Source organism: Brachycentrus maculatus, unplaced genomic scaffold (genome assembly GCF_059751285.1).
Source record: "Brachycentrus maculatus isolate JH-2025_06_01 unplaced genomic scaffold, ASM5975128v1 h1tg000157l, whole genome shotgun sequence".
In the NCBI taxonomy this organism is placed as follows: domain Eukaryota; kingdom Metazoa; phylum Arthropoda; class Insecta; order Trichoptera; family Brachycentridae; genus Brachycentrus; species Brachycentrus maculatus.
In genome coordinates this window covers 1,500,915-1,524,354 of record NW_028280910.1, presented here as the reverse complement: position 1 = coordinate 1,524,354, position 23,440 = coordinate 1,500,915, and the positions used below count along the sequence as shown (strand labels likewise).

The 23,440-nt window shown below is 34.3% G+C and overlaps 1 protein-coding gene across 4 annotated transcripts in view; it reads right to left on the bottom strand.

Annotated features, from left to right (window-relative positions):
- The window catches only part of ITP (ion transport peptide), a 91,186-nt gene that overhangs the window by 6,720 nt on the left and 61,026 nt on the right, over positions 1–23,440 (bottom strand). The window lies entirely within an intron of this gene.

The following is a 23,440-nucleotide window of genomic DNA, read 5'->3' as shown; positions in this document are numbered from 1 at the left end:
TATAAGGGAAATATGCGTTATGTCATTATGACGTAGAAGGATGAGTTGTTTCTTATTTTATTTATTTTTTATTTTTTATCAATGGAAAATGGAAACATAGACAATAGGGGGGAGGCTTTAGTCATTGTCAAACTGTAAATTATGTGTTTTTTATTTAAAAAAATTTTGAATTTCTAGTGTTTCAAAATGCTGCATTTTATGACTTTAATGGAAGCTATTTGGAATATTTTATATTTAATATAAGTCAAAACAACCCCTCAGAGATCCATCGACTCGTTTTTCATCCGTACTGTCAACAAGTTTTCCGTGGTAAAGCAGAGTCAAATATTTAAAAAGTTTGAGTATACCTGATACATGTAATATTAATGCGACACGTTAGTATACACGATCGGAGCCGACATGATTGCAAATCGACTAAAAAAACGTGAAATTGGGACTTCGAAACCATTTCCTAGAAGCCTATTTCCTCGTCATACCAGCGAGCAGCGCCGTGATTAACTGTCACGTAGTTTTGGCACATCGATCACGTTCATCATAAATTACTATATGGGGTTATTCCGAAACGTACACGTTATTTTATGCACATACTAGCTGTACCCGGACACGCGTTTCTGTGGCTCAATCTGGCTAAACAAAAAACAAAGAAAATAATGCAGGCAACGTTGTGTCGAAATTTCAAAACACCCGGTGAATAAAAATATTACGTGTTAATTCATTTGCTAGATATTTTAACTTATAACATAAACTAGTTACGCTCTTCCTCTCCAAAAAGAGACTAAACTCTTGTGTTTGGAGGGGGAATAACACTCAATGTTTAATGTTTATATTTAATGATATAATAGTTTTTTTCTTTGTGTTTTTTTTATGTGAGTGTGTATTTTTTATTAAATTAACATTGCAACAGTTATTTTATTTAAAAAAATATATTATCCTATAATTTAGTGTGTATAAAGGAAGGTCATTGAAATATTTGGTTCCTTTTGGAACTTTGGTACACATTAGTTAGTTTTAACTTACATGCTCCGCTGACAGTGATAGGGACTTTGAAAGCATTAGTAAACTTTTATCTTTGGTCGTGGAAAACTTTACATGATTGAATTAAATACCGATACAAGATTTAAAAAATTCAATTAAATTGAATGGGTCCGAATGGAATCCCAGAGTTTCTACACGGGAGCTGGGAATGTTCCGGAAGCTTTCAGAGGGTTTCCAAATATTTAAAGTTCCGTTTGTAATATTGTTGTTAATGCATTGTAAATACTGTGGGTATACTGGCAAAAAACGTTAACCGTAAAATTCCTGTTTGAATAATCCCTGTTATTTAACGTTTTTAGCCTGAATAAAATACCCCAAACTTTTGAATTTACTTTTAAAACCACATAAATACGACATTTCAAACTATTTAGGTTATTTTACCAGTTTTTAGAGCGTTGAAATCTTTATAAAATGCATCATTAAGTCAAAATTGCATATTTTCGAGTTGATGTTTTTTGCTAGTATACCCCACGATATTGCTTTAGCATTTTCCCCATAGTATGGGTAAAATTGTTTATTACCAAAACGGTTTGGGCTTTGAGAATAGCTGCCCCGCAGACTATGATGAGCCGGTCACGACTGATGATGACGCGGTGGCGCTGGTGGGAGAATTTCCGTCATTTTCTGGGAAGAAATTCCGCGCCGTACAGTCCGGAAGCAGCGCGGTCTCAGACAAACGCCTCGAATTTCCGACGACTTTAGTACGTTTTGGACTTCGCTACTACGGGGACAATTTTTCAATCGTAGTCTACGATTTCGAATGTCTACGCTTTTTACTTTTATACACATACTCGTCTAAGGATAGAAACATATTTGTCTGATCGATCCATCAACTGGGTTGAACAAGTGTTCCAGAGCACTGAAGAATTGATCGGCTGTCCAAACTTAACACAGTAAGGGACATTTTTTTGAAGTACGATTTCTTTGCATTTTTGGACTAAGTAGAATCTACCTAGTCCAAAAATGCTAAAAAAAACGTACTACAAAAAATGTCCCTTGCTGTGTAATGAGTTTGGGCAGCCGTGATGGTTGAGACTAATGCGTGACTAACCAACCCTTCAACAAAAGTAAGGTTCTTTGGTTCAAAAGAGAATTTTTTCAAGCTAAAATAATATTAAAAAATTGAATTGTATTTAATTATTGAGTACTTGAATAAAAACATAGAAAAGTGAGCATTTTTATGAACCGAAATTTATTTTTTCTCTCTCATTTTTCTCAAAACCCTTCCCTAATCCGAACGACCCATTCCACTGCAATATTTACGATCGGATTAACAATCTGGTACTGTATTTAGCGATTTTTTTTTAGCAAGTAAATGTTTTAAAAAAAAATAATTAGTGAAATACAAACAATGGCCATGAAAACTGGCCTCTTGGCAACAGGTGGACATACTTAGATCTTTTTACCTCCGAAGCATTTAACATTCCCTGTAACGTGCTCTCAAGTCAGAGATATAATTGGACCATGTTATGCAAAAACCATATAACCCCCAATTTGCAATATTTGAATTTTTCATGAATTAATTAATTGTAAATTTTTAATTTGCTGGAGATACTTTACCCAAAAGATCAACACAATATTTTTAAGGGAACTTTTTTTTCAAATTTCATTAATTGGTTTGGCAGTCACACTGATGAAATCTATCCATTTTTAATTTTAGTTTTACTTAGTAAATAACACTATTTCTTTTGATATGTATTTCGATGCATTCCGCATCATTTTCAAACACCGTTATATTATATAAACCGTTACGGTGTTTGAAAATAATGCGGAATGCATCAAAACACGCATCACAATAGATTTTAAGAAACAGTATTATTTACCAAGTAAAACTTGAATTAAAAACTTTTTCCCAACCCGTAAGCCATGAAAAAATGTGTTAGAAACATCCATGTGGGTTGACAGCTTTCAGGACTTTTCGCGTTAAAATTATTTATACACATGAAAATATTTCTGAACAAATCCATGTCGTTTGGATATGTTTGACTTTGAACTAGAAGAAGAAAAAAAAAAATTTCTGAAACCATCCAACCAATGAAATATCGAACTGTGACCTGATTGACAAAAAAATCCAAATTTTGAATATGACATACAGTAAACAATACTTCTTGGTGGTAGTATTTGAAAAAAAAACTAACTTCTACCATTAAACATTGTTATGCTTTTTTTAATTTTGAAAACTAAAAAATAAGTTATGATCATTGAAGAAGAAAAGCAACGATGAATGAAAACATTTTTTTCCACAAAAATGCGGAAAATTATCCAACGCAAGGGTCGCATTCTGCGGTTTCATTGATAAACAATTGGACGATGTTATGCAGAAACCCTCCAAACCACAAATTTGCAAGCTGAGATAATAGCATTGAGTATTCCTCACGTACTAATAAAAGAGTTTCTGCTCAATACAAAAACTTTGCATCTCACCAATAGATGTCTCTAGTGAAGTTCTAGTGATTCGAGAATAATTTTTCAAAATTGGTTCATACATATGGAACTTTTAAGAATTTGAGTAGTGTGGTTGTCAATAATGGGTAGAATTGGTGAATGTTACACGTGTGTTAAGTGATCACTTAAACCAGCCTATGACGGTCGTCAGCCCCGTAAATGCCCAGACTTGCATATTGTTCTTCATGTCTGATGAGATATCAAAAAATAATCTGATAAAATAATTTATGATGGAAAAAGGACCAATCTTCAGTATTCTTCCGCGTTTCATTCTACGTGTCGTCCCGGTTTAAACTAACCTTGACACTATACTCGTATAATACCTTGGTAACATTGTACGTAGTTTGTTTGTTAACTCTGTGATTGTATGAAACAAAACGAGGAAAATTTTCACACAAAGTTTTTGCTTTATTAACACGTTGCCAAACGTGTTCTGACTTGTCAAAAGAAAATGCTAATTTGGTGACGTTAACAAAGATGATTGTACGTTTAATTATGATTCACGAATGGTGAATTTAATTTTCTTTTACCTATTAGGAATTTTTAATGAGATTGTGTAGGCGTATAGGACGCAGAGAACCCGATCATATTGTGAACCAGGCAATCGCCATGAGTCTTCCTCGAAAGGCATAAAAAATTCATGGATGGTACAGAAATATAACACGATTAGAGGCATGGCCTAGGTGACGTTGTCCATGACAGAAGGACCTACAACCTGAGGATGAGGAGAGCTGACTCCAACAGTCTACACATACGATAAGTTGAGATAGAACCAGGAAGTAGATATTTAGTATTACGTGTGTTGCTATTGCATTCAACATATCGCTCATTCCTTTCAAGAACGTCATAAATCAAAAAAATGATTTTTCAGGAGAACGTTTTTAAACTTTAAAAATATAACACAATGTATTAAAAATAAATATCAAACCACTTATTGAACTTTTTACTGTGCAACACATATTTTTAGGTAAAACATGAAGGTTTTTTCTCTATTTGAAAAATATTTAATATCTTTAAAAAAATAATTAAACAACACCTTTTCATCAAAATGCAAAAACAACGCTTTCTGCCCTGTAGCGGGTAAATATTAAGTTAAAAATATGCCGCTTTCACCGGGATATAATACATTTTCTGGGCATTCCGAAAACATGCACAACTGAAAATTGTCGATTTTTGATTTATGACGTTCTTGAAAGGAGTGAGCGATATGACACTACCATTGTGGTAAAAAACTTTTTTCAAAAAAGCATGTTTTTACCTGTCTCAGGTTTAAAAAAAAGCATATCACAATAAAAAGACGCACGTTTTCGAATGCAAAATTTGTAAAAAAAAAAATATATTGAAAAAAATAGGGAATTTTTCAACTAAATAATAGCATTACTTTATTAAGATAAATACGATTTAGACTGCATTAATTTTTTTTGACATTTTTAATCAAAGCTTAGTCTAGAATCAATCGTAAAATTTTAATAGTCACAAATATTTTACTTGATAATTATGTGACTTGTGTATATGAAAATTGCCATCAAATTGTGGTGTGAATCTAAGATGGAGCCACAAACAAGAACCCGTCTAGCTATTTAAAGCTTAATTTTCTAGAAAAAATATTGCAAGAATTATTTGTGTATTGATGACACATCCAACCTTGTAATGATGGCGCCGATTTCTCGGCAGGTTTAAATGTATTGTACATTAATCATTCAAAATTTTATGAATAAAGTGCAATATTTGCATATTACACCGAAGTTTTTTTCAACGAGTCAAAGAAATGTTTGAAACCAGTTTTTGTCGGTATGCTTACTGTATTCTCGACACGACATTGAGTATCTTGACACGGTATGCTATTTAAAGAAAAGTACACAAAATTAAATCCTTCATAATACTTATTTCAAATATTAGCACGATCGAATTCTGAAATAATATTTACTTTATCATGGGCCAATAAACGGATACCGTGGAATTTTCCATCGTATAACGTTACTATTTTTAAAGCACTCTTGAATATGTCTCGCATAACGGACGCTGCGCAAAACGAACATTCAGCTTATCCTTCACGCAACTCATACAACGAACCTCGCTTCATACAACGAACTGTATTGTATTTCATCCTGTCGCTTGAACTCTCATAGCTCTCACAAGGCCTGAAGAGGATGTGAAGGAGCTTATTATAGGACGTCAAGAAGAGCTGGCAACTGAAGAGCTCCAAGCACTTCTAGACCAGCAACATGACGAAGCTCAAAAGGAAGTTTCATCTGACAACGAGGAAGAGCATTAAAATCAACCAATCTCAACTGGTACCATCAAGGACATTCTGGTCAAATGACGACAGTCAGGAGTCCGGCTTCTCCTGAGCAGTTTTACGTGGTTTTATCCAACAATAATCAAATGATGAGAAGTTCCAGATTGTCCTACACTAGATTATCCTTCCTATTCACAGGACAGATTAAAATAAACCACGTGTTTTGCTAGAAGAAACAAAAATCCACTCATTGATCTGTAAACCTTGTACATAACATAGCAAGGTAAATAATAAATGTAGCTCGCATCTAAAAAAACACGACATTGCAATTTACGCAATTTGAAATATTAACATATATGAAGAAGACCTATCAAAGGCTGGTTAAGTGATCACATTACACATGTGTAACATTCACCATTCTACCCATGATTGACAACCACACAACTCAATTTCTTTGGAGCTCCTACATATATCGTTATGGAAGGAATTCCAAATTTATTTGAATATAATTAAAAGGTTTTCATATTGGACGTTTTAGCCATCTGTGGGCCATATTGATTCGTCTACAAGTCTCAGTGCTCTGCATTTTCCTCTTTCTGCCTCTCGACATCTAGTAGCATTCCTACCCGTTTCCTGCCAATCTCCTTTCTAAGCATTATCTTAATACGTTTCTCTGCCACCGCTCATTGTGCGAGCGAGCCAATAGAGTAACTCTCGTGGGAAAATATCGGCTTTTCCTTCGTGATACGGTTTTTCTCTTTTCAACTGCGTTTCGCAAGAAATCGCTAAAGCCATCGGTGTATTATCGACGCATGGAAAAAAAACGTTTCAGATACTTTTAGACTGTTACTACATCAGGGATGGGGAACCTTTTCATTTCTAAAATCACAATATTTTTAGTGTGTCTTAAGCTGAGTTTTTCTGCTTAGAAGTTATTTGTATTGACATCTCAACATAGATGAAGAATAATATGGAAGCTAAGGTATTTACAGGGCTGGTTTAAGTGAACCAGCCCTGTAAATACCTTCATAAAATGAGTGCGTGATTCTTGCCAAATTATTTAACATACTAGGAGATGCTTGTAAACATGTTTTTTTAAACTTATTATTTGACCAGTTATAGTCAAATAAATAGTATCGATATAATTTATGGTTGTATATTAAAAGCATTGTTAACTTTTTAGTAATAAAAAACTCTTCTCATTCACATCGTCCATTATGTGTAAAACCACTAAAAAAGCACTTTTTAAAGTGGTATTACATAGTGAACGATGAATGATAAGGAGAGTTTTATAGAGTATACAGCTACCATACAAATTTCGTATGTAAAATAATAATTTTGTAATATTTCAGTGAAATCGATGGCTTGAATATATTTTTTGCAATTTTCCTTCATTTTTTTATGGACAAAAAACAAATCAGGCTAAAACTTGTATTTTTATTATTATTAATATTTGTATTTTTAAAAATGTATTTTTTTAATATATTTTGGCAAATTCATTTTTGGTTATGCTCTGACTAGATCATGCATGACGTGTCTAAGTCATAACTGGGACAGTAATTATATTTGGAGATAATAATATAATATCAGTATCGTATTAATACACTCAAAAATATAAATAAACATGACGTTATGTTTCCAATCAAATACGCAAAAATTCAAATGAAATGACGTAACTGTAATAAAAACGCCTCTTTTTTAATAGCCGAGATAAAAGACTTTTGGGCTGAGATAAGATATAGGTTATAAAAAAAACATTACGTTAGACAATGGTACCTAATAATATTTACCGTAAAATCGCAGTCAAAAAAATTAAATTAAAAAAAAAGATAAATATTTTTTTAGAATTCTCACAATATTTTGATTGTGTCCAAATACATATTCTCAAATCTGGGTTTCTCCACTTAATAGTTATTTTTACATTTTGAAATTTAACATAGATGAAGAAGAATATAAAAACTCTGGGTGTTACCGACCTGTCAAAGGCTGGTTAAGTGATCACATTACACACGTGTAACATTCACCATTCTACCCATGAATGACAATCACACCATTAATTTTTTTGGTACTCCTACATATATCGCTATGGAAGGAATTCCAAATTTATTAGAATTTTAAAACTAAAAATATAAAACATATCGCTCACTCCTTTCAAGAACGTAATAAATCAAAAAACATGATTTTTCAGCAGAACGTTTTTAAAGTTTAGCAATATAATACAATGTATTAAAAATAAATATCAATCAATTATTTAACTTTTTACTGCGCAACAGATATTTTTAGGTAAAACCTAAAGGTTTTTTCTCCATTTTAAAAATATTTAGTATATTTTAAAAAATAATTAAACAATACCTTTTCTTCAAAATACAAAAACAACATTTTCTGCCCTGTAGCGGGTAAATATTAAGTTAAAAATATGCCTCTTTTGCTGGGATATAGTACATTTTCTGGGCATTCCGAAAACATGCACAACTGATTTTTCATTTATGACGTTCTTGAAAGGAGTGAGCGATATGTGAAATATTAATACTAAAAATAAATAGAACTGTTTGTTTCCTATTTTCTATCTTCCTTACATTGTTAATATTTAGCCCTTCGAACATATATCATTCATCGTTTTGCCGCACATCTGTCTGAGGGATTGTATTTCGACTTCATTCAGTCAACATTCATCCTTCTTTTGCCAACTGCTGCTTCACTTTCATACGTTATGTATATATTACCCAGAAGAAAATTAAATTTACCATTCGATATGAATCATAATAAACATAGTTTTAATTTGTACCAGAAGATGAAAACATTTGTCGTTTTCGAAACTGGTCGTAAATAAAAATAAAACTCATTAAAGTTGTATATTCAAGTGTTTAATTTTAATAAGATAATCATGCCATTCCACAAAGTTAATGCCGGATCAATAAATAATATAAACATATTAAAATTGTTGGGCCCATTTTCTTTCTTTTTCATTTAACCAGATTGAGGCACAGCAACGCGAGTACAGTTGGTAAAATACGTAATACGGTTGGTAAAAAAGTAAACCAATTTGTTCAGATACCAGAAAAGGTTATCGCACTGTGTTGGCTCCACGCTGTCTCACAGTCTACTGGAGTATTAACAAATGTACACAGTGTTCTCAAAGTAGGTGGCGTTGGAATGTTGACTATACATACATATCACATATCGCTCACTCCTTTCAAGAGCGTCATAAATCAAAAATCGTCAATTTTGAGTTATGCATGTTTTCAGAATGCCTAGAAAATGTACTATACCCCAGAAAAAGAATCATATTTTTAACTTAATATTTACCCGCTACAGGGAAGAAAATGTTGTTTTTTCATTTTGTAGAAAAGGTATTGTTTAATTATTTTTTTAAATAAACTAAATATTTTTCAAATGGAGAAAAAACCTTCAGGTTTTACCTAAAAATATCTGTTGCTCAGAAAAAAGTTCAATAAGTGGCTTGATATTTATTTTTAATACATTGTATTATATTTTTAAACTTTAAAAACGTTCTCCTGAAAAATCAAGTTTTTTGATTTATGACGTTCTTGAAAGGAGTGCGCGATATGAAGAAGGCTGTCATTATCAACAAAAAAATGTAGAATTTTATTAATTAATTCGGCAGTCACTTTGTGGTAAAATCTATCCATTTTTAATTTATCTTTTACATTATTTTATGCCATTTTATGTTATGGCAGTTTTGTCATTTTCATACGAATGTCATTCGATTGAAAATGCCATAACTAGGCGAAATGATTGTCACAAAATTGAATTTTATGTGCTATTTCTAACAATTAAACTTAGTAGACTCGAAAAATCAGTGTTTGATTTAGCATTTAAAACATAAATTAAAATGGAGTTCTCCAAAGTAAACGCCAAATGTAATAAGGCTGATGACATGTTTATAAAAACATTTTTATAATTTCATTAATTGATTTGGCAGTCACTTTGTGGTAAAATCTATCCATTTTCAATTTAAGTTTTATTTAGTTTTTTGTCCGCGTCCGTAGTGTAATGGTAAGCACGCTCGGCTACCGTTCTGGAGGATTCGATTCCCAGAAGGGGGGTCAAATTAATACAAGTAATTTTTTCACTGTAATATTTATTCAATATTACCCTCGTACTTGAAGCGGAGGGCTAATCATCTTTTCTTTTTGTGTTAACGTTCAAGATAACTCCATGTTTATATGATGCAGTGCCTTATGCACCATTCAGGTGTGTATAAGGGTTTGAAGAAGAAGACGTTTTTCTATTAGTTTTTTCTTAACCACCATTTATAAAATCTATTGTGACACGTGTTTCGATGCATTCCGCATCATTTTTTCGGTGTTTAAAAATGATTCGGAACGCATCGAAACATGTGTCATAATAGATTTTACGAAATATTTGTATTTACCAAGTAAAACTTTAATTGAAAATGATATTTTCAAGTTTACACTTGCAATGTGAGCAATCATATTCATGGAAAACCACCAAAATTAAACAGGAAAATCAAAATACTTCCGTTCAAGTTTCGTGGACGAAATATCTTCTGGCGACTTCTTGATAATTAAGATTTATGATCTGTACTTTTATACTTTTGTACCTTTTTACTTTTTTACGATCTCGTTATTTATTTTGCGTGTGGCCAACTTGCGTCGGCGGGAAAGATGAACGAAAACCGAGATTGACATTGAATTATTATCCTTTCAATACTATGGAATCCTGGCGGACCACCCTGAGATGTAAGAGCGAGGATGTCTTTTTTTATATCGAAGTAATGTCAGGAAGATCGAAGGAAATAATCAGGAACAAGTTTATGTATTGGATTATATTATAGATCGCATGACTGACGGTGATTTCTTCTTTTAGATGTTCTTAGAGAACCGACGAGATGGTTCATCAATCAATTTATCTTATCAATTCACCCTTAACGGATTATCGGATTAAAAGTGGTATTGCACAATGTGAACGATGAATGATACGGAGAGTGTTATATTACCATACCACAAAATTAACAATGCTTTTAATGTACTAAAAAAAATATTATAGGATTGTTGAATAAATTACACATCAGACATTTCTCCAACTCATTCATACTTCAAACTACTCTCATGTGTGAATACGTGTTTACAACATATTCTAAAGTGTGAATACCATGTTTTCTTAAGAAATTCAAATTAAAAAAATGGTATTTTAATACTCTGAATTTAATTTTCTTACTAATGCTATGCTTTGTTCGCCTCTGTAATGTAGTGGTTGAAGCGTTTAGCTACCGTTCTGGAGGCTCCCGGTTCGATTCCCAGGTCAAAACAGATATTAGTGATTTTTCATATTTATTTCTCTCCAGGATAATCAAAATTTTACGGTCTTCGCCTCGTCTACATCCATGCATCTCCTCATACATACCCGCCGATTATTCCGACTCCTGCTATATTTTACCCATGATTGACAACCACACTACTCATATTTTTAGAACTCACATAACTATATATCATGACATACATCATATATAACATGAACTATTTTTTTTTTTCATTTCTACGCCCTCGTAGTGTAATGGTCAGCACGCTCGGCTACCGTTCTGGAGGTCCCGGGTTTGATTCCCAGGGGGGGTCAAATAAATATAAATATTACCCTGGACTGGTACCTGAAGCGGAGAGCTGATCACCTTTCCTTCGTGTGTTAACGATCAAGATAACACTGTGTTTATATAATGCAGTGCCCTATGCACCATTGGGGTGCGGAAAAGGGTTTGAATTGAAGAATACATAATATAATTCACACTTTGTTTCATAAGTGCATTCGCGGCAGCATCTATGTTTGATTTAAGTGAGTTTTTATTTTATTTATTTTATCAGCCGAATCAATTGATGAAGGAAATAAATGCGAACGAGACACAAGATATACTGTTTAGCGAGCACGGAGATAATAAATAACGAGCGTTCGAGAAGTCCCAAGCTCCGCTGCGCAGTTGAAGTCAATTAACCTTTTTACAAATGAAGCGAGTGCAGAACCCGCTCGAGTGCGAGGGAAAGTCATGCTCGTGTGTTGCTCTGGCACTGGCACTGCGGTGCATTAGGTAAGAATGCATCCACAAGGCAACACGAAGCAGCTGCACTTGTGTGATTACCGCCGCCGCCCGCCCGAGCTTTTTGCAATACGAGTACACCTCACTTGCACGCATGACATAACGCCAAGGGTCGGCGGATAGGTCTGACGATAGCATCGCCCTCTTTGGACATAAGCAAATCAAATTAATATCTATAATTTTTTAGATATCTCAACATAAGAAATTATTCTAACTAACTAACTAACTAACCATCACGCCGCTTCCCTGCAGGGGTTAGGCAGAGAGAATAGAGCGCCACACCACTCTGTCCTTGACCACTTTCCTGTATTTGCCATACCTGATCGTGCCATGTTTTTCTCGGTCTTCCTCTGCTTCTTTTCCCACTAACATTCGCCTCATAAATATGTTTTACCGTTCTTTCCTCACTCATTCGTTCCACATGTCCAAACCATCTCAACACACCTTTCTTAATTTTATCGATAATGCTTATCTCAGCTTTGCATTCCTTCCTTATTTCACTATTCGCACATCTATTATACATCGTTTTGTCGCATATTCTTCTGAGAGATTGCATTACGACTGCATTCAGTCTACTTTCATCCTTCTTTTGCCAACTCCATGTTTCACTTCCATACATTAGAGTTGGAACCAGGACTCCGTTGTGCACTGCCAGTTTAGCTTCCGCTGATAGGTTTTTATTTGCTTTAACTGATTTCAGTGCACCATTCACTTTGTTCCCAGCATTCGAAATTATTCTTGTAAGCGAATAGGTCTCACTATAGCATTGCCTCTTTTGTGCATTCTTCACTAAGCAAAATCAAATCAATCTCAGTAATAGTTTTCTCAACAATAGGTCTCATTTAGCGAAATGTAAATCAATTGATTAAATAGGTAATATAGTATTTTTGACATCTCAAAATAGATTAACCCAGTGAGTGCACATTACAATATTTTGAGTGTGTCCAAATACTTGTTCACAAATCTGGATTATCTCCAATTATAGGGGTTATTTTTCATATTATTTTTTGACATCTCATCAAAGATGAATAATAATCTGGAAGTCTGGGCATTTATGGGGCTGACGACCGTCATAGGCTGGTTTAAGTGATCACTTTACACACGTGTAACATTCGAAATTAAAAACTCTCAGGTCAGGAGTCGGAATAATGTATAAAGTTGAGATGTATGAATGTGGAAGGGGCGAAGAATGTTTGAAATGACAGGGTGGTGGGGCGCTCTATTATCTGTGCCTATCACTGCGGGGAAGCAGCGTGATGATTGGTCAAAAAGTTAGTTCAAGGCAGTATCTATGGTTGATTTGAGTAAGCTTTATTTAAAAAATACCCTTTTCAATGTATGCAAGATCCTTACCGATTTATTTTGACGTACTAAGACATGCCTGAAAACATGATTTTTACAATGTTTCGATGCGTTCCGCATCATTTTCAAACACCATGTATTAATGCGGAATGGTTTACAACACGTATCATAATGGATTTCAAGAAAAAGTGGTATTACCGAATGAAATTTCAATTAAAAACGAATATGTAGATGTAACTGCAAAATGACTGCCGATTCAATAAATAAAAATGTTAATCAAGAAATATGCTACAAAGATAAAAGAAAACACTTGTTTTTTACCACTTGAGTTTTATTATAGACTGCATGTTTCAGAAGTTAAACTTCCATCATTCAGGTCTGGATAGCAACTATTATTATTATACAGACCTGAATGATGGAAGTTTAACTTATGAAACATGTAGTCTATAATAAAACTCAAGTGGTAAAAAACAAGTGTTTTCTTTAATCATTGTAACCTGTCTTACCACAAAGTTAATGCCGAAACAATAAATAAAATATAAGAAATATGCTACAGAAATCTGGTCGATAAATAAGCATAAACCTACTGTTGAATCGAATTGTTGCATTACCCACATATCTCATCATGCCACATGTGTCAACACAGATAGAATCGTATGTTGTAGACAGTATATTGTACGCCAGATAGGTAGCGAGCTCGAATCATAGTATTTATTACAACCATCTTCCACACACGTTGCGGGCTAATCACTCTGAATGGGTTCTATTGTTCACTCTCCACACACATCTACAAGTGGAGTATTTAACAGGCATCTGATGATACACTACTTTTGTGTACTCAGTAGTACGATGGGCATCTGCGTATGTACGATAATCGGGACATTCAAAAGATATATTGAAACTGAAAAATGTGGAATTAGAACCAAATTGTGAAACTGGATTTGTACAATATTACCAAGTACACGATAGCAAGGTATAACATTTATTGGAATAATAATAATAATAATCTTGGATGATTTATATAGCGCCATTTTCGTAAAAAAACTACTTCAAGGGCGCTTATACAGGTATGGATTATGATATGAAAATGATAATGAGAGACAATTAAAAAAATGTATTTTATTTTTTGATATCTCATCAAAGATGAAGAAGAATATGGAAGTCTGGGCATTTACGGGGCTTACGACCGTCATAGGCTGGTTTGAGTGATCACTTTACACACGTGTAACATTCACAAATTCTACCCATTATGGACAACCACACTACTCAAATTCTTGGAAGTTCTATATATATGAACCAATTTAGAAACCTTGTTCATGAATCACTAGAACTTCACTAGAGACATCTATTGGTGAGATGTAAAGAAGCTTTTTTTTAGTGATTCATGAACAAGGTTTCTAAATTGGTTCATATATATATAGAACTTCCAAGAATTTGAGTAGTGTGGTTGTCCATAATGGGTAGAATTGGTGAATGTTACACGTGTGTAAAGTGATCACTCAAACCAGCCTATGACGGTCGTAAGCCCCGTAAATGCCCAGACTTCCATATTCTTCTTCATCTTAGATGAGATATCAAAAAATAAAATGAAAATAACTCCTGTAATTGGAGATAATCCAGATTTTGTGAACAAGTAGTTGGACACACTCAAAATGTTGTAAATAAATTATCTGGTCAAATTATAAGCTTAATAATAAAAATGAAAATGGTATTTTCTGGCGCTTCTCATGTGTGTGATTATAATCCAGGATTCGGATCTCACATACAAATATAAGAGTTTCTGCTTAATAAAAAGCTTCTTTACATCTCACCAATAGATGTCTCTAGTGAAGTTCTAGTGATTCAAGAACAAGGTTTCTAAATTGGTTCATATATATAGAACTTCCAAGAATTTGAGTAGTGTGGTTGTCAATAATGGGTAGAATTGGTGAATGTTACACGTGTGTAAAGTGATCACTTAAATCAGCCTATGATGGTCGTCAGCCCCGTAAATGCCCAGACTTCCATATTCTTCTTCATCTTTGATGAGATGTCAAAAAATAATATAATGAGAGACAATTAAAAAAATGTATTATTGAAAAACGTCGTCAATCGGCTGAGCCTGAAGGCAGGAAAGTGGAGCCGACATATTGTTGCGCTTTCTTCTCGGTCTTCTTGGGCTGGAGCATGACCAAGATGTTGGACAGGACGCCTCACTGTGTCATGGTAGTGCCGGAGAACAGCTTGTTAAGGTCCCGTCATTGTGGAAAACTAACATAATACCTATATACCTTATATAAATATAGCCTAAATTATCTAATAGAGCTGTACATTCCAGACGAATCGGATGATAGACGTCACACGCTTCGATGGGCTACAACTGCTATGGATAAAATGATCTTACCAACGTTTTGAATTTGGCGCACATGCCTTTGTTGTTGCGGACCGATGGCATGGATGCTCTTCCACTAGTAGTTAGAAATAGTAATAGTGAGATTTTCTTTAGAAAAATAAAATAAAAACGCATTTGTTCGCTGAATTACTTCTAAGATCACATTTTCCCAATTCAATCACAGGAAGTGCCCTTCTGGTAGCATTTTACGAAAATTGCAGTATTTTTCATTTTTTAACAATTCATTGCTCAAGTGAGCTACTTCTTATGCAACACCGCTTATTATCATCTTACTAAGGCTCCAATTTTATAAGTTTTAAAGCCTGATTCTACTCTGATTCTACGTGAAAGGGTTTAGTCTTTATGTCTAAAGATACTGTAATTTCATGTAATCCATGAGTGAAAATTCTACGCAAAAAACACATTATATACAAATATGTAACACACGATACATAAATTGTCTAAAATTATTATTAAAATAATAGAACGGTTCAATTATTGAGAAAGAGCAGTAGAAAATATTAAATTCGTAGTAATACCTTTAAAAATCACTAATAAAAGTGGAAGCTTATTAAAAAAAAATTAAAAAAGTAAAACGTTAGTATCCTTCTTCTTCAAGGTACTTCACATTTCAATGGTCGATTTGTTTTATCAGGTGCGTGTATAGTATAGTGAGTGTCCCTTGAGAAGTGTGTGGTGTGTTGTGTGGTGTGTGTGGTGTGTGTTGTGTGGTGGGTGGTGTTGAGTCGGGCGGCGGAAGCGAGACGAGGATAGTTCAGGAGTGAACGAACTTGAGCGCGCCAAGCAGTCTGCAGTGTGCAGGCGCCTCACCCGGCTACAGTTATGTGCGCAAGAAGGCCGCACAGATGCACACACACACTGCGCACAGAGCCACAAGGAAAGTGCACTTGTGTTCATGTAATACAGGCGTGCTGCGAACCTCTTTCAATTGTACGTTCTCGCCGTATTACACGGAGGAAAAAATACGGTTGATAAATTTAAAAAAAAATAAATTATGTATTAAATGTTAAAACAAATAGAATTTTTATGTAATTTATATCGCTCACTCCTTTCAAGAACGTCATAAATTAAAAAACTTGATTTTTCAGAAGAACGTTTTTAAAGTTTAAAAATATAATACAATGTATTAAAAATAAATATCAATCCACTTATTGAACTTTTTACTGTGCAACAGATCTTTTTAGGTAAAACCTGAAGGTTTTTTTCATTAGAAAAATATTTAGGATATTTAAAAAAAAAAATAAACAATACCTTTTCTTCAAAATACAAAAACAACACATTCTGCCCTGTAGCGGGTAAATATTAAGTTTAAAATATGTCTCTTTTGCTGGGATATAGTACATTTTCTGGGCATTCCGAAAACATGCAGATTTTTTATTTATGACGTTCTTGAAAGGAGTGAGCGATATGTAAAGCAATAACTTTATGATTTTCCATCATATATATGTTTAATACACATGTTTAAAGTAATAATACTTTATGTTTAAAGTTACTTTAATTTCATATAATTAATGAGTGAAAATTCTAGGCAAAAACCATCCGCGTATACCGATGCTATTTGAGAAAATTATAATTTATGCTAGTGCTACTTGAGAAATTAAACATTTATACCAATGCTATTTGAGAGATGGCAAGAGATGAAGTGTTATTAGCAGTTGCTGCCGAAGGAAGGTGATGTTCCGACTGCGTAGCTGATAGCCACAGGGGCTCCGAAAGTCGTGAACGTGTCGCCACGCCGTCTGCCAAGGTACCCACAGCAGCGCCACATGCCAGATGGCCACGTGCAACCTATTCATTACTGCTATCGGTCTATATAGTCTGCCGTAGGGTTGCCATATCCGACAAATAAATCTTCAAAATCTAATATTTTAATTTTTTTGACGTAGTACCTACTTAGAAAAGTCATTAATGCCAGCTCGCTAACCCGAAATACCATGTAATCCGAACGATTTTGCTGATGGCAGTGTCAAAAATTCCACCTTTTGGTTTCGCAAAAGATTTCAACATAGCCATCCACTGGTCTGAAAAAGTCGTCCAGAATACTGAGGAATTGTCAGTTTTTAAAAGCGCCCTTAAGATAGTATTTTACTAATAATTTAAAGTATCCAAAATTATTGTCATTATTTATTATTTTATCTAAATGCGAGAGTGAGATGCACCTGATATATCGCTCACTCCTTTCAAAAACGTCATATAAAAAAACTTAATTTTTCAGGAGATCGTTTTTAAGTTTAAAAATATAATGAAATGTATTAAAAATAAATATCAAGCCACTTATCGAACTTTTTACTGTGCAACAGATCTTTTTAGGTAAAACCTGACTTTTTCTCGATTTGAAAAATATTTAATATATTTAAAAAAAATAATGAAACCTTTTCTTCAAAATGCTAAAACAACACTTTTTGCCCTGTATTGGGTAAATATTATGTCAAAAATATGCCGCTTTTTTTGGGATAAAGTACTTTTTCTGGACATTCCGAAAACATGCACAACTCAAAATTTACGATTTTTGATAATTGACGTTGTTGAAAGGAGTGGGCGATATGTACACGGATGGCAGCCCTGGTCTACCAGCATGTGCGCGAGTGTCTGTCACCAACTGGTCCTCGACAATGTGCGTGACGCTTGCACCGCGCAGTGGTGTGCGTGAACCCAGATTCCGAGACAATCTAAATTGCCTCTGATGATGACTTATTAAAATAGACCCGAGTTATGCGCGAAACAAAAATAATGGCGTGGCGCAGCGCGTAAATTGCGGCTCAAGGGAACGTCTCTGGACCAACGACCAGCTTCAATGCTATCCCGTCCCAAACACACCCAGCGAACTCTCACGTTTCCGGGGTCAGCTGGCAGTTTAGCTGTCAATGGATCTTTTATTCATTCCGACAGTCATAAACTTAATTACAACATTCCCTGATTGATTTACGAGGCTTTAATTATCACCATCAAATTTGATTCTCAACCTTTGAAATGACGCAAAAGTCAAACGGACCGTAGCAGGTTTTGGAAAGATTTTATAAAAGTATTTTGTGGATTTTTATATTTTTTGTTTTCAAATATTGGTAGTTTAGCTGTCAATGGATCTTTTATTCATTCCGACAGTTATAAACTTAAAATGATGCAGGAAACACTTGATTTTATACCACTTGAGTTTATTTATTTTTACTTATTTTTTTTTTACAAAAATGTTAATAACATTAGTACATAACCACTCACCGAGATTTTTATGTCTACCGGTAGACACCAAAATCCCGGTGAGTGGTTATACATAAGTATACTAATGTTATTAACATTTTTGTAAAAAAATAAATAAGTATAAATGACTAACCACAAAGTAAATGCTTTAAATATTAATAATATTGAGAATATTTATTTATGACTACTAGTTTTGGAAGCTAAACTTCCATCTTCAGGTCTCAATAATAACAGTTATTATTCAGACCTGAAGATGGAAGTTTAGCTTCCGAAACTAGTAGTCATGAATAAATAAACTCAACTGGTATAAAACAAGTGTTTCCTTAATCATTTTAACATATCTTACCACAAAGTAAATGCAGAAACAAGAAATAAAGTATGTAGTAATAAACTTAATTACATAATTCTCTGATTGATAAACGAGGTTTGTATCACTATCATATTTGATTCACCACCTTTAAAATTACGCAAAAGCCAAATGGATCGTAGCGGGTTCCAGCAAGATGTTATGTATTATATTTTGCATATTAAAAGTATTTTTAAATTTGTCGTATGGTAATATGGTATAACACTCTCCTTATAATTCGTCGTTCACTTTGTGTAGTGCCACTTAGAAAATACTACATTTTACTAAATTTGACCTACATTTGAGTGTAAATTAAAGTTTTTTAAAAAGTGAATTTGCATTTATTATTTTGCTTATGTACAAGGTTTAAAGATCAATTTGTGAATTTTTCTTTCTTCTAGCTAACATGATTTTTCATTTGACATGACGATGGAATAATTTTTCTGAAACCGGTAGTCATGAAATAGCCTTTTCTAAGTGGTATTATACAAAGTGAAGGATGAATGATAAGGAGAGAGCTAGATTTTACTTATTTTTTTATTCGTTGGATGCAATACGAGGATTAGACTTGGGAAATTGGTGATTTGTATCTATTTTCGATTAACGACTATTAAATATGTCTATTTAACAAACATAATGATAGCCAATACGGAACACACACTGGCTAATCAATCGTATCACCCGCATGCGTATGGGTGTGCGTTCATAAAATATAGCGGGAATCTAACAATTAGTTGACCAGCATTATCACAAATGGGTCGAGGGCAAAATTCTCGTCACTCGTGGTTTCTCTTCTACAGAAGTCGGGTCTGGACGATTTCAATCGCAATTTTCTTCTACATAAGTAAGGTCTGGATCAGCAAACGTAGACGGCAAGCTGAAATTGACAATTTTGTCTATTTCATTTCGAGTAAAATCGTCAGAAGATGGACCCGCGATTTTCGTTCATCCGAAGCCCTTCGTTTCTATCTTCTAGTGTCCTCGGTCCAGCCGATTGGCCGCTGTCCAAAATCTCTGTTTTGGCACATCTCTCGCCTTTCTTCGCACCTTCCGGTCATTCATTAGCTCTCGGAACGGCTGACTTGTGATTCGCGCGATGTATTTATTACGCGAGATCTGCTCCACATATTATACTATAGCGTGTAATTTGGCCGACGACACGTCTTAATAACGAAAGATAAATAGAAAATTAAGATGCGCGATTCTCGGAAGAGGTCCAATAGATTTGAGGAAAGATCAAAAGGCGGCGTAGCGGACGTTGTAGATTGTCGGGAAATAAAACGCCGATATGATGTGATTTGCAAGATAAGCAGCTGCAAAGTATCGGGCTGGAGAGAGACGCGTTTGCTCAGCGGTAGAGGCCAGCTGGGAGGAAGGAGATGAGGCGATCGAGATGAGGCTGCAGCCTCGGGGGCAAGGAAAGGCACCTCGTTAAACATCCGAACGGATAAGAGATACCATCTCCCGAAAGGTGCCGCGGGGTGGACGAGAGGAGAGGGGCAGAAGGTACGATACTCGCACTTCGGCACAATCTGTACCGAGATCGCATCTGCATAGCCACCAGCCTCCAGCGACCAGATGGGCCAATTAACCGCCGGTATTTGCCGAGTCGTGGCCAGTTAGTTTAGTAACCAGTTCGCGCAGGGGTGGCCGTACGCCTCGCTAACTTGACGAGAAAAATGCTCGTTAAAACGATCATTTTTCTTGTCAAGTTTGTCATCATTTATGTACCCAATTTTCGATGCGGTCTTTTCGACCGTTTCAACTGTAAACTAAACTGGGTCCTTTTTTTGACATCTCACTATACATGTAGATGAGGAATTATATGGAGCTCTGGTTATTTACAGGGCTTATTACCTGCCATAAGCTGTTAAACTTACTTACTTTACACACGTGCATCATCACCATTCTATTAATGATTGACCACTCAAAATTTTGGAACTCCTATATATTTGATACACATATCATTAATCCCATGACACTCTACATATGAGTTCACAAGAGTCATCTATGTTAGTTTGGGAAAGCTTTTATTGAAAGTATTTTTTTTAATTAAAGAAGTAGAGAAATACCGAGGAAAACTTGAAATGATTAAGTCACTTGAAAGTGATCAGGTCAGGAGTTAGATGATCGGCGGGTGATGAGAAATGATTGAATGCGGAAGAGGCGATGATTGTTTCAAAGGCAGATGGATGTGGCTTTATATTCTCTCTGTCTACCCCTGCGGAAAGTGGCGTGATGGTTAGTTACATAGTGAATTTATATGCACGCTGTTAATCTGAAGGGTTTTTTTTAATATCAGTTTTTGTTTTTGTTTTTATCACTTAAACTTGTAAAACCTAACCTAACCTAAGCACAGTTTATATCGATAAGTAGTTACTGCTCGATACTTGGTTCTACAAACTGCACCGCGCAAAGTTCTCGCTCGGTGGTGATAATTAATGACCACACGAGTACGTGTATGCAGCTATGAATGACTCCACGCCGAGCCCTCCCGAGACCCGTTGGACCACTTACAGCTCGTATTGTGCAGGTACTGGTCCAAGTGATTGCGATTCATGTGCGTTTTCCATTTTGCCGCTCTTGTTGCTTACAGCACTGTAGCTCTGTATCCTAGTATTTATTGACTGTATAATGTGTGTAATAATAGTCGTAAACCTTTCAGCCTCGGTAGAGCAGTGTAAGGCTGGATCTTTATGCAATTCTGGTATGTCTATCAATTCAATAAATAAAAAAATATTTAAATATTTAAAAAATATAAATAAAGAGAGATGGGAAGGAGAAAGAGCATCTTAACAGAAATACAAAAGTACAAAATTTTCTTGAGAAATATTCTCGCTATCCGATGTTTACACTGTCAATGATTGGTGCTTCAATTGGTAATACTGATGCAAAATTTTCTAGATAACGAAAAAAACTGCATCTTTTCCAGTTACTTTTTTATTTTTGATTTGTTGGGTTTGTGAAAACATAATGATAACTATTACTTGCACAACCCGTGGTACCTCAGCTGTTCATGTATAGCGTCTGACGTAAACATCTATAACTATCTTGTTTTATCGCTTTATATCATTGTTTATATGTCGTAATGTAGAGTTCTCTTTATTCTTCTCCCTACATATCTCTCTTATATCTTTCTTCTCACCCGTGTAACAAAATCTGTGTAATAAACGTGACGCATTACTGAAATTTCATTCTTGATTCTAGTTCAATTATCGATTATAAAATCGAACAAATCCTAAGAAGTTTCACTCCAACAATAAAACACTTTTTATAAACACACATATTTTATTTTTTTGTAAACACGACTAGTTTTGAAAACTACAGATGTTCTCATCAACAGGTAAAAATACGTACTGACAAAGAAACTATAAAGAAACTATATATTAAACTATATATTATCTACTTTATAGAAGAGATTGGTGGGTAGCAAGTATGTGATGAAGTTTGTTTTAACGGTAATATAAAAAGCAATGGTGAAAAATTAGGAAATATTATTAATAAGTATTTTTTCACAGTTTCATGTTGTGAGAATCTTTTCATCTATAGATCTTCCACAAAGTTGATGTAAAATTAATATATATTATATAACTGAATCATAATTTTAAAATGTTGTCCGATTACTAGTTAAGTTGAAAAAATGCTGCGTCACATCAATGCAATGACGAATGCATCAATCGAGAAGAGGCGACAAATACATCCTGTTTCGTGGAAAATTAACACACTGCAACAAAATGCTATATATTCCGGATTCCATTCTCAGACAAATAATCTAAGAATCAGTGATTCAATATTTAAACGAAGATCCGATCAACGTTACTTATAATGTTTTAAATATTTTTTTTAAATCCACGAAACGATGATTCAAATTTGACCCTTAGCACAGTGTTCCGCAAACTTTTTCTGTTCAAGGTACACCAGCCTAATTAAGAAAATTCAGAGGTTCACCGAAGTAAGTTTATTTAATATTAATTTACAACATTTTGAGTGTGTCCAAATACTTGTTCACAAAACCTGGATTATCTCCAATTACAGGAGTTATTTTCATATTATTTTTCACCAATAGATGTCTCTAGTGAAGTTCTAGTGATTCAAGAACAAGGTTTCTAAAATCGGTTCATTTATATAGAACTTCCAAGAATTTGAGTAGTGTGGTTTTCAATAATGGGTATAATTGGTGAATGTTACATGTGAGTAAAGTGATCATTTAAACCAGCCTATGACGGTTGTCAGTCCCGTAAATACCCAGACTTCCATATTCTTCTTCATCTTTGATGAGATGTCAAAAAATAATATAATATTAATTTATTATTAAAATGACGGCTGACGGGCTGACGACTGTCATAGGCTAGTTTAAGTGATCAATTTACACACGTGTAACATTCACGAATTCTACCCATTATTGACAACCACACT